This window comes from Lathamus discolor, chromosome 3 (assembly GCF_037157495.1).
Source record: "Lathamus discolor isolate bLatDis1 chromosome 3, bLatDis1.hap1, whole genome shotgun sequence".
Taxonomy (NCBI): domain Eukaryota; kingdom Metazoa; phylum Chordata; class Aves; order Psittaciformes; family Psittacidae; genus Lathamus; species Lathamus discolor.
The window spans coordinates 73629583-73641787 of record NC_088886.1 but is presented as its reverse complement, the minus strand read 5'-3'; the positions used below and the strand labels follow the sequence as shown (position 1 = coordinate 73641787).

Here is a 12205-nt window from a genome sequence, read left to right as displayed (position 1 = left end):
CAGTTTTTTTGTTCATATCACATGGAAATTCACCATGAGTTAGTACAGGTCTGGGAACCATTTCCTACATGCACTTATGTTCTTCATCTGCAACCTGCTCTAGTGAAAGGTATCCCAGCCCATGGCAGAGGGTTGGAACTGAATGAGCTTTAAAGTCCCTTCCAAGCCAAACCAGTCTGGGATTCCATGTTTTTGTTTGTTTTGGGTTGGGTTAGGATTTTTTTTCCCAGATTCACAGTAAAACACAACTGTTGCCCTTATATTTCATGTTTTGTTTTGATGATTTGGGTTTTATGCTCTGTGTGATTCAATACGTGCCTGAGCTTGCAGGGACAGGCTCAAGACAAATGACCTTGCTTTCATTCCTTTGTGCAAGATACACAACTGCTATGTGATGAGCAAGAAGGCGAGGGAAGGTCCTTTGGGGCAGTTCAGAAAGTGATGCAACAGAGTGAGACCAAGAAACGGGTGTAAATTTCTTCTCTGCCCTTAAGCAGGTTGTATGCAAGGTTAAGAGAAGGTTATAAGGAAGGTTATCAAGACAAAAGGGAGAGCTGAATATTTACCATGCTGTGAAAATGTAACATCATCTGAATGTGCCTTAGATTCACATAGCAGAAGAGGGAAAGAACACTATCAGAGAGAAGAACAAGAGCTAATAAAGTTCAGATGTTTCAAGTGTTGATTCAGCCTTGGTCCAGGGCGGCTCCTGCAGCCTGCACTCACTGCTTGATCAGCTTACTAAAATGAAATATAGGAAACTGATTATTTTAATACAGTAAGTTTTTTTTGCTCTCCACTTCTCTATATGATAAATCTCTATACGACAAAATTCAGCTCAAACACAGCTGAAAGTACCCATATTATGGGTACTGAGAGAACTGGATTACTACTCACTTCTAAGAGCAGACAGCTTACCTATCCCGCTCAGCTGACAGCTCAGCTGCCTGCGCTGACTTTCCTGGTTACACACATTGCTGTTCATAAGGAGCTCTCAGTAAGAGCCGACAGCACATTCAACACCTGCCATCAAGGCTCTTGAAGCTCAAATTAGCACAAGTGAATTCGACTGCAGAGTGAACTCTCCCCAACTTCAGCGTTGCTCTTTGCAAAGAGCATCCACCAAACAGCTCTGTCTACACTTCAAGCTCAGATCCTCAAATCGCTCCCTTCCATTGGAGTTACTGGACTGGCCTCAGTACCATTTTGAAAGTTCCAGCTCCTGCCAACCATCTGACCTTTTTGCCTAATGAATCCTGTTTAATGGCATGCAGAGGAGCAGCGAAAAGAAGCATCCTGAGCTCACTGAAATCAAAGCCAGACACCTTCTCACTGAACAAGGATTAATACCATGAGCTGGTATTAACGCCAATGACACTGGCCATTTCATTTCAAGTATGTTGACAACTGCAGCCTGGCTGACACATTTTCACACCTTACCTGTTTCTCTCACTGCCTTCCACAAACACACAAGACAAAGCTTACATGACTGTGGCAATACATTTAGCCTCTTAAAAACGCAAGCAGCATGTCTGCAGTGCAGCCCCTCACAGTCGCAATGCAGTACTCCAGAGCTGGCGACTAACGCTGCACTCAAATACTCAACAGAGAGACTATTGCTCTGCACTGAAATACTGCTGCTGCTTGCCCTCCTGCTGTGGACATGTACTGCAGGAAGACTCATGCCTTCAGACATCGGAAAAAGAATTATGACCTCCAAGAGAGAAATGAGGGGCAGCTGGAAAGGCAGCAAGAAGAAACTGCCCTCAGCACACAGATGTGAGTAACACATGTCCCAGTTTCTACTCCATTCCCCATCCTATAAAGAGGGGCAAGAACTAGCTCCAGGAAAGAAAAAACAAACCAAACCCAAACCTATGACTTCATCATGGCTGTGCCTTGCCACTACATAAACCTGATGCTTGAAAACTTCAGGTATAGCTGAGATGAGCACCTCCATTGCTGAAGAGGAATGACCAAATACTTGTTCTTGCAACAACCACTGAATAAAACCAACATGGTATTTACCAGCTGGTTTTCACTTGAGCTGTTCAAATCAGCAAAAGCTGCCTGCACCCATTACACAAACCTTTCTCTGAACAGCTAATGCCAGGCTGCAGTGGGAAACCCAGGGATCAGCATTTCTGGCTGCATTGCAGATTTCCATATTCCGTCAACAACCACAATAAAGCACTGCAACAAAGCCGAGCAACAAAACCCTCAAACAAGGTGAGCATGTGGCGACTGACAGACAGGTACTGAGCACATTGCATAAAACATTCTTGGCAACCATGAAGCCTAAATCTGAAGTGTGAGAGGAGGAAAATGCCACGTCACAGATTCACCTTGCAGTGCTCGCACTCAGCAGCACAGCTTCTGGATAGCTCAACTCCTACTGCCAACGGACATTCCCTACGGGGAACAGACACCTGCACAAAATGGTTGGCAAAACCCCAACGCATTCTTATTTTCACTTAAGTTTCCACCTCCATGCCATAGACACCTCTCACTGTGCAGCCCAGGAAATGGACACCCTCTGTTTGTTTCAACTGAACACATGCATGCACAGACATGGGAGGAGTCCTGTCCTTGGTTTTGTCTGAACAAGCCACAGAGATTCATCAGGCAGTCCATCCTAGGAAAGTCAAGACGTACAGCATATCCAGTGCTCTGGAATGGCTGATAAGAGATGAACAAACACAGAAAACCCACCTCTTGGTGTCGTAACGTTCTCAGTCACAGGATATTTCAGTTCAGGTTTCCACACCTGAAACAAAGCAAAAGCGCTCAGTTAGTGACAGCTGCTAAAGGGAAAAGGCTCTCATTCTACTGAATGCTTTAAAGGCTTGTGAACTGCAATGTGTGATTAAGAAAATACCTTCCTTCTCTACCCTGGTAATATGTGCAAAGTTACACTAAACTCTCCTTTCCAGTGACTAGAACCTCTCCTGTCATCACAGCTTAAATGCCTTCTCATCCATCAGACCATGTCCCACCAACCAGCTTGGGCCTTTAGAATGCCTGTTCCCACACAAAGCATGTATCCACAGAAAAGCAGATTCCACTGAAACCCAGGCTAAAAACAGATGGTTTCTGTCAGGACCGGAGTTTCACAGACACAAGTAAGCCCCTTCTTCCTTTACAGAAACAAGATGATGCACAGGCAGAAGACCTTTCATGTATCAGATTCACTGGGGATCATTCACCTCAAATTAACAAAAGATGGTAACAGCAACAACTGACAATACAAGGAGCCAACAAACAAAGAATGGAGATTATGTGACTTCAGTTACCAAAAGTTTTGTTTTCTGGAATCCCACAGTTTCACTGCGCAGTAAAAAATTATGTGCTTACAAGCAGCAGCCCAGACCTATGGGACCTATAAACTGAATACCATGTAATTGAGTATCATGTACCACAGAAAAGCTGCAGTAGGGAAGTGCTGCTGAGCACTCACAGAGGAGAATTCTTTCTGGTGCTACAGCTGTTTATTGCATGACCTTAGGCACATCTTTAACTACTCTGTGCTCTAGTTACTACCAGATCTTATGATGAGTTTAGTATCATCGCAACAGCATAAATGAGGATTAATTACCGCTTTGCAAATCCTGGGAAAGGCCGGGCAGGGGAGAAGCTCCTATAAAGTGCAAATGGTTGGTATCTATGAATTGCTCAAGAAGAACAGACAGACTTCCCTTCCCAGTTTCAGGCCAACAGCCAGCAAATGGACCATTTTCCTGTAAATCACTCTTCATCAGCATGCACCCTACCTGCAACATTAACTTCCGCCAGAACATGGGTAACAAAAATCACAGCTGAACAGAACTGAATAAAATACTCACTGCTTGAAAGAAGAAAGGTGGGGAGAGGATACACACTAGCAGGAACAAAAGTACTTTGCATCAATTTTGTTATGTCTCACTGTACCCATGAGCATAGGGGTTGTCACTGAAAGCAAGGGGGTTCTTGCCTTTGACTTGGAACTTGGTAAGGAAGCATTGCATTACAGTGAAAGGTAGTGAAGGGCACATTCAGCATCTTGTCAAAGTTAACGTGTCACTAGCTGAATCAGGAGCAGAAAGCCAGGACAACATCCCTACCTCCTGCTTTTAAGGTACAACTTTCTAAGAGCAAAAAAGACGACTAACTCTGTGCTGCACATTGCTGCCGTAACTGAGGAGAAAGATCCAAGTGCAACCAGGGGAAAAGTGGAAAACACCTCAAGCTCAGCTCTTTCTTCTTTCCTCCCAGTACCAGAAAATTAAAAGTCATTTCTTACAATACACTGCCCAGGCGTGGTCCCCATTATCTCTGGTTAATTCCATATGTCTGAGAAGGAAAACAGCTCTAAGCCGGTTAGACTTGCTAAATGAGATTTGTCTACAGCCGCACCCCCAGGTGTAGTGTCATGCACCAAAGATTCGGCATTCCTTGGGAAGATGCTACTCCTCCAGACACTGCCAATAATGGTCAGCAAAACACAGTCATCTCACAACTCCTATATAATATTCCCCTCTTGAGCAAAACCCCATTCAGCACCTCGTAATCTCCGAGCAGCTCCCAATCCATATCCAAAGCAAGAGATGAGTAGGGATGGTACAAGGAGGATCTCTTTTATAATACTTCTGATCAGCACATAACCCTGGCACCTCTACCAGCTTCCAGCATCTTTAAGGCCCAGTCCACAGTGTTTACTCCCTGAGAGACTCAGACTCATCCAAGTATCTTAGGTCATGATAAAAGGGAAACACGACTTATTGCTAGCAAGATAATATGGCTCTGAAATATCAATCAGACACATATTTACTTTTCTGCTACAGTTATAGGCTCATAGAATGGTTTGGGTTGAAAAGGACCTTAAGATCATCCAGTTCCAAACCCCTGCCATGGGCTCACCTCACACTAGACCAGGTCGCACAGGGCTCTGTCCAGACTGGCACTGAACACTGCCAGGGATGGGGCATTCACCACTTCTTTCTGCTTTAGGAACCTGAGGATTTTCAGAGTCAAAACCCTGACTCATGCAGCCTGTGGTGAACACCCAGGTCACACGTAGGAAAAGACTACTAATAATTAAGTGCCAGGTCTACTGTTTGGCTCAGAGAAAACACAATTAGCACTGCTACATCTTGGCATTTTGCCCTGTGAACACTTGCTGGGTAACAAAATCAGGAGGTGGTTTTAAAGAACACACCTACACTGAATAATCTACCCACCCCTCACCTGTAAATACAGCAGCATTTGCTAATGCTATCAGCTTTAATATGAAGTTGGTGTTCCTGCAAGGGGTCACACTGGCAGGTCTGGTTCGCAAAGTCCTTCACTAACAGCTTACCAGCAACATGCAATAGGAAGAGAAAGCTGTCCAGCATTTCCCATCTTTCAGCCTACTCCAGCTCTGCAAGAGAGGCACATGTTATGAAGACAGCTGTGTTTATCCTAAATACCCATTGGCACAGCTGGACACATCTAGATCTTCTAACACCCTGGGTATGTTCCATTTCAGGAGACTGAGCTGGTTTGGTAGAAGGAGAAGCTGTTTGAAACTGAAGGCAGGAGATGCATTGGGTAAGGTGAGCCTGAACTGACACTACCATTCAAACAGAAGAAAGGAACAAGTGCAGCAGGTTGAGGGCAGTGAAGCTCAAAAAAAGACAAGACAGATTCCAAGCAACTCTGCACAGGTCAGCAGGGATCCGTGGGAGGCCAAGAGAGTGCAGGGAAGCTCCATGGGGACGGAATAAAGATACAAAGGTAAACTATCTGGGGCAATAGTATGCTAGGACATAAGTAACTACAGTGCTGACCAAAAGAGAGAGATATGTCTAAAGAATATTAAGCAGAGACTCATGTAGGTAAATCAGATGAAACAGATTAAAGTACAGTTCTTTTATGAACTACAACATCTTTTAAATGCAAAACAACATCCACAAAACACCAACCACAAACCAACCAACCAACCACACATGAATGGATGAACCCACTGGCACTGCAAGCTTATGGGAGAGGAGGGAAGCCCTAAAGCACTGCCCAAGGGCAAGCACAGGGCCATGGTATAAAGGAAAGAGGATGGTGACCACACAGACAACCAGAGACCTGTCAGTGTAACTCAGATTGCTGAAATAAATCGGTAATCAATTATTAATACCCAAAAATGGTTAGAGGATCAAAATCAGCAAATCTGCTCCTGTAAAGAACCAACACAAACCACTCTAACCTAGTTTTCTGTTACAGTATAGCACATTTAACAGAAAAAGAGCAGTCCAGATGTGCTCTGCTCTTCAGGGGGTTGAGCGAGTTCTCAGAGGGGTCAGTCTGAGGCTCACTTCTCTGCAATAACGTTATGTGACTGGCAGGAAGAGAACACTGAACTGACTTCACAAGCATTTCATGAGGTCCAAAATCATCCAAGAACCAATGCTATGACCCTCAATGATGCAAAGCAGAGGCAGCAAAAGTGAATGTTTCAGCACATAGCTTCTTGCACCAACATCTTAGCTGAGACCCAAAGGGCTGAGCCCAGGTACATCACTTTGCACTGGAGGAGCTGGTGCAAGCCCACATCACTCTGCTGTGCTGACTCCTAAGCAGAGGCAAGTCACACCCCACAGAAAAGCAAAGTGAACTGGATATTCAGCTTCCACAATCAGATTTTCCAGAGCTCTTTTACCAGAGCTGTCAACCTAGTACTGTCAACTGTTGTCTGCACACAGACACGCCTTAACACAGAGATAAACCTCCAAAGTATAAAACTAGCAGTTGTTCAACATGTCTGAAAGACTTGCAAAAGAGATTTAGGCTAATCTAACTAAATTAGGAACCTACGGAAACTGTACACCACCTTTTCTGGGCAGTCAAAAGGAACCAGGTAAACAGGACAGGGTTACCCTGGGGAACCTGCCTCTTCAACCAAGGTCTGCATCGCATCTCCTGCACTTCCTTCCAGCCTTGGGCATCTACCTTTCTTTGATGTGTCCACTGCAGATAAGGGACAGTCCGAAAGTTTTGGCTGTTTGCCTGCCTACATGCGATGAAACTGAGCAGCAGGAGCTGTAGATGTACTATGAAGGCCTCACCCTTGACAATACACAAGCGAAGTGAGGTTCACAGACAAAGCCTACTGCTGCAGCCCGCTCACAGCCATCACTATGAAATAAGAACAAATTCATCTTTTGTTTCTTTAGAAAGCCAGGAATTTCAAACCCTGCTTTCTCTCTAATTGGAGAGAGACTGTTCCTCAGCTGCTGTGGTACCTTTGTTAGCCCCTCTTGCTATGTCCATTGAAATTTGTAGTGTAATGAGTTCTAAAAACCCCAGAATATTTTAGACTGGTTACATATGAAAAGTGATCTATGGCTCAGAGCTGAAGAGGGAGTAATAGAACAGATCTGTGAGGCATGTTCCCTGCTGTGCAAAAAAGCAGCAGATACACACTGGATATCATTAATGGAAGCTGAGAACCCAGCTTCCCAGGAGCTCTATGGACCACATACCCTTTCAAGTTGAATCTCCCCATTTCAGGGACAGGAATTCACACCAAAAGACATGGTCTGCTGTCAATACTTCTGCAGCAAAAGGACTTCAAAGTTCCTGTTTGGTTCTTTGGCTAATCCTGTTATCCTTTTGCCATTTTTCAATGTTTAAACACATTTTCAAAGAAGCAACTCAACACCCTGCAAGGGTGCCAACAGTGCAAGAAAATAAGTAACAACAAAAGAATTCCTTTAGAGAGCAATCAGTGTGGCTCCAGCACTGCTCCTATTCCAGGAAATTCATTATCCGCTCATGACAAGGCACTTCTGCCAGTACGAACCTGTAAATTCTGAATTGCTTTCTATTCTCATTCATAGACAACTTCTTCCTCATAGCAATTCTGATTTCCAGGAAGTTTACCCAAGTCCTTTGGAGTCGCAAGTGAAACTAAACCAAATCACATCTTTTTATTACCTGCTTAGACAACTTTCAACTTATTAGCACCAACAATGTAAAAGATGTTGGAAGATTTCCGTAAGGGAAGAATTGCCTCAAACTTCTTCATTCTTCAGTGAGATTCCATACTCAACAGCCTGACTCCTAAGAAGGGCAGACCAGCACAGTTCTACCAAAATGCCAGGGAACGCCACTGATTCATAGTAGTTAAGGATTCGTCTTTGATACGTGCCTTGGGTAACCACAACGTGAGCTGCTTCTTTCTCTGCAGTGATGAAAAGATGCCTTAAAAGTATCTTCGCTTGCTTCTGCTGCCTGAGAACCTACATGTTCCCATTCTCTCCCTAAAACACATCCTTGAGCGCTCCTCATCTTACTCTCTCCTGAGCCCACAAAGTCAATCAGAGCTTCACCACTGCCCACCGCTTGCAAACCCCATTACCACACTCAGCCCTGCCAATCACAGCTTTGCAAGAGGAAGCATTAAATGAACAGTCTCCCTCTGTCTTACAGGCTCCTACTATATTTATGTCCAAATATCTCCCAGCCTACAGTCTTGGGGGGAAGAGCAACCAAATGATGCTAATTTCTGAAAATCAAGTTCAATTTAAGGTATTCACATCAGAAATCAGTGAGAGTCCTTCTGCAGTTTTGAAGTGTCACAGCATGAAGGATTAATTTGGGGAAGCATGCTTTTTCATTAGATAACAGATCAATGCAGTCTGTGGTAACCTTCAAGATCTGAAACACTCAAATGGGCTATTTTGGTAAATACGAGTCTGGAATACTCTAAGACGACTCTGCCATTCTAGGTTAAAAATAATTTAAAAAAAGGTAAGAAATTAAAGAATTCACTTTTCTGAGCAGTTTAAACTCCAGCTTCCTGATGGACAGGTTTCAATCATAAAATCACAGTGGCTTTCCACAGGACCTGCTCCTCACTCTTACAGAAATTAAAGCTACTTCAGGGAAGAAGCACAGGAGGCATCTGTAGGACAGCTCTGCCTGACACCATGACTCAAAGGCACATAATAAACCAAGGACTGAGGATGAGGAAAGGAGTGTGCAGGTGTGAGGATGTCGGCCTCAGAGTCAAAGCAGGATGTCCTGCACAGCTGTTTCATTCCCAGTCTCTGGTGTCATACCTGCACCTCTATGCCCAGACAGCTCACACAGGGTCAGAGCAGAAGGTGGGTGACTCCACAGCGAAGCTGAGCAGCTTCCACTGGACACCTACACGTAGGGTTAGAATAACAGAATGGTTTGAGTTAGAAAGAACCTTAAGGATCATCTAATTCCAACCCCCTGGCATGGGCCTTACACTAGACCATGTCACCCAAGGCTCTGTCCAACCTGGCCTTGAACACCACCAGAGATGGAGCATTCACAACTTCTTTGGACAACCCATTCCAGGGCCTCACCACCCTTACAGTGAAGAACTTCCTCCTTATATCCAGTCTAAACTTCCCCTGTTTCAGTCTGAACCCGTCACCCCTTGCCCTGTCACTACAGTCCCTAATGAAGAGTCCCTCTCCAGCATCCTTGCAGCCCCCTTCAGATACTGGAAGGCTGCTATGAGGTCTCCACGCAGCCTTCTCTTCTCCAGGCTGAACAGCCCCAACTTTCTCAGCCCATCTTTGTACAGGAGGCACTCCAGTCCCTAATCATCCTCGTGGCCTCCTCTGGACTTGCTCCAACAGTTCCATGTCCTTCTTATATTGGGGACACAAGAACTGCACACAGTGCTGCAAGTGGGGTCTCACTGGGACTTTATGTACTTGGACTTTAAGAGTTTGTTCACCTCTACAATGTGAGTGCACCTCCATTTCACTGCAGGGTTCTGAACTACAAACTCCTAAACACGTGATGCAGCCAAGATAATGTCAGAATGACTGGTCCAGTATTTTCAGAACAGTAAGAAATAAAAAGAATGAAGGCTTGCGCTAAAAATACAAGAGAAAACCCAAAAACAGAGTGGCTCTTCCCAAATGGGGCAACATCTGTATCATGCACTTAAGGAGGCAGCAATAATAATGTGATCTCATAATTAAAGACTGCTTTATAATATGTAAGGAGTAAGGCTGCCACAAAGCCTGCACAAACACCCTTTATTCCAGTATTTCCTGAAATGAGCCATTTGGCTTGCTGATGTTCAAAGGTTCCTTTAACAGCTTTCCCAGTCTGTGATACATCATCTAGATGTAACTGAGGTCAAGTGCATTAAGAATCTGAGTAACATTTTGTGCTGCAACATGACAAAAGGGGCACTGTCTGAGCTACAAGGGCTGACTAGCACTCAATCTATTCCTACAGTCATACTAGAAACATGTGTGGAAGTGCACAGAACTTGGAAGTCATTAAAGCAACCTTTAAAATAAGCTTTTTATTATTATTATGAATAAAAATATATAAATATTAGGGGTTTGGTGGCCTCCAAGTCTCTGCATGAATGACAGTGGCAGCACATTAACAACACTACCCAGTCTAAAAGTTAACTTGGGAAGAAAAGGGCACATAGCAGGGCTTTCTGGGCACCTCAGCCAGACAGCACAGTCACAAGTGACAATAGCAAACTCATTCAAATCTGGCTTAGAAATTCCATTTTTTACAGGTTTATTAACTTTCAATTAGTGGGCACAAGTATCACTTTAGTCTGAAATAATCCGTCCTTGGGCAGTAACATTATTTCTATTTCAGCCAAGGAAGAATGCAATTTTTCTTTTATTAAAAGGGCTGACGCTCAGTAACATAATGAGCAGCTTCAAATGTGATCTTTTAAAGCCCTCTATTCAGGATCAGAACACTGTTTGTAATTATAGGTGCTGAGCAAAGAGTTTGTCTTGGTACACTTCAGACAGCTACATAAATAATTCATCTCCTGCTTTTTGCATGGTAGAGATTTTCAGACACTCAGGGGCTTTCAGAATGGTGGGATCTGATTTAATAGGGGGCTGGTCACTCAAAGAAGACAGCAAGGTGCTCCAGCAGGCCTATGGTGAGCGCTGTGGCAACTATTCCAGTGAGCAAAAGATGAGAGTGGGCTCTGACGCAGCAAGCCATGATCCTTGAAAGGAGTCCTGAATCATGCAGGCAGCCCTACTAACCTCAGTCAGTCCTACCACAAAGCCATTTGTAAAACCAAGACATACCAAGCACAGGGCCCAAGGGATCCCATGCAACCTTTCCACTGACACATTTTTGTTCTGGATGTCTTATTCCAAGAGATACAAGGAAAACACTTGGGAGCAAGCAAGTACAGCTGCAGCATTAAATAAATTAGAATACACTTGTCAAGTCTCTAGGCCATGTGTTGATTCGAGATAGAGCTGTCTGACAGGGCATGCAACGTTAACCTAACCACACAGGCAGAGGCCACTTAAAGTAATTACATTCAGGACCCACATCAAAGAGAACAAAGGCTTTATGAAAGCTACACATGTTCCGATCCTTAATATTTCAGTGCACATGTATGGATGTGCCTGTATGCGTGATTTTTAACTGCACAAACTCCTTATTGTTTTTAAAGGAGAGCCCAGAAAGGAAAGCACGTAGAAAAGGAAAGGCAGCCACGACACAAATGCCTGAAGAGCAAAGAATGACTACTTACACTTTGTAAGGCAAAATCAAGAGCACACCTGATTTGAGCCTTCATGTCATGTCAATTTATACCTGCAATGCATGCAAGCCATGGATCCACTTTTAAAGAGGTTTGTCTTGTTGCTGGGGGTTTTCTTAATCCTGCATCACACTAAGTCTGACCCCGAGTCCTTCTGCAGGAGCTGAAGTGCACACTATATCAGGATAATGCCTTGTGCTGGCTGCCAAAGGCTGAATCAGGCTAATCAGCCATTTGCTGTTGCATGCTGATGTTGACACTTCAAGGAATCACCAAATATTCAGTTCTACTCATTAATCCTTTAATGTTGCTTCCCATCCGTCACAGAGCTCACTGTAATTGCAGGCTTCAGAAAGCACCAATCAGATCATTAACAGAGCAATGCAAAGGACAGCACAACAAGAAAAGGACTTCAGATGCCACATCACTTCTATGCAAAGCCTGTACTAATGGCTGCAATCTCCTCACACGCATCAATGCCAAACCATAGGCAGAATTACCTGTATGTGATCCACAGAGGTATAGTAAGCCCATGAGCTGTAAGAGCAGACTGCAAGCAAAACTGATTTCCTAAGGGCAATACCAGTCCCTAAATTTAGGTACAGGCACTTTAAATCAGAAAGGTTGAGTTCAGGAACTCCACTGCTGACCATTCAGTCA

General features: G+C 44.1%; 1 protein-coding gene across 9 annotated transcripts in view; it reads right to left on the bottom strand.

The window, feature by feature from the left end:
- The window catches only part of MAP2 (microtubule associated protein 2), a 227169-nt gene that overhangs the window by 180676 nt on the left and 34288 nt on the right, over positions 1–12205 (bottom strand). For all 9 annotated transcript variants that reach the window (XM_065669792.1, XM_065669793.1, XM_065669794.1 and 6 more), the window contains exon 2: positions 2713–2767. The gene's annotated coding sequence lies outside the window, so the exon portion shown is untranslated. The remainder of the gene's footprint in view (positions 1–2712; positions 2768–12205) is intronic.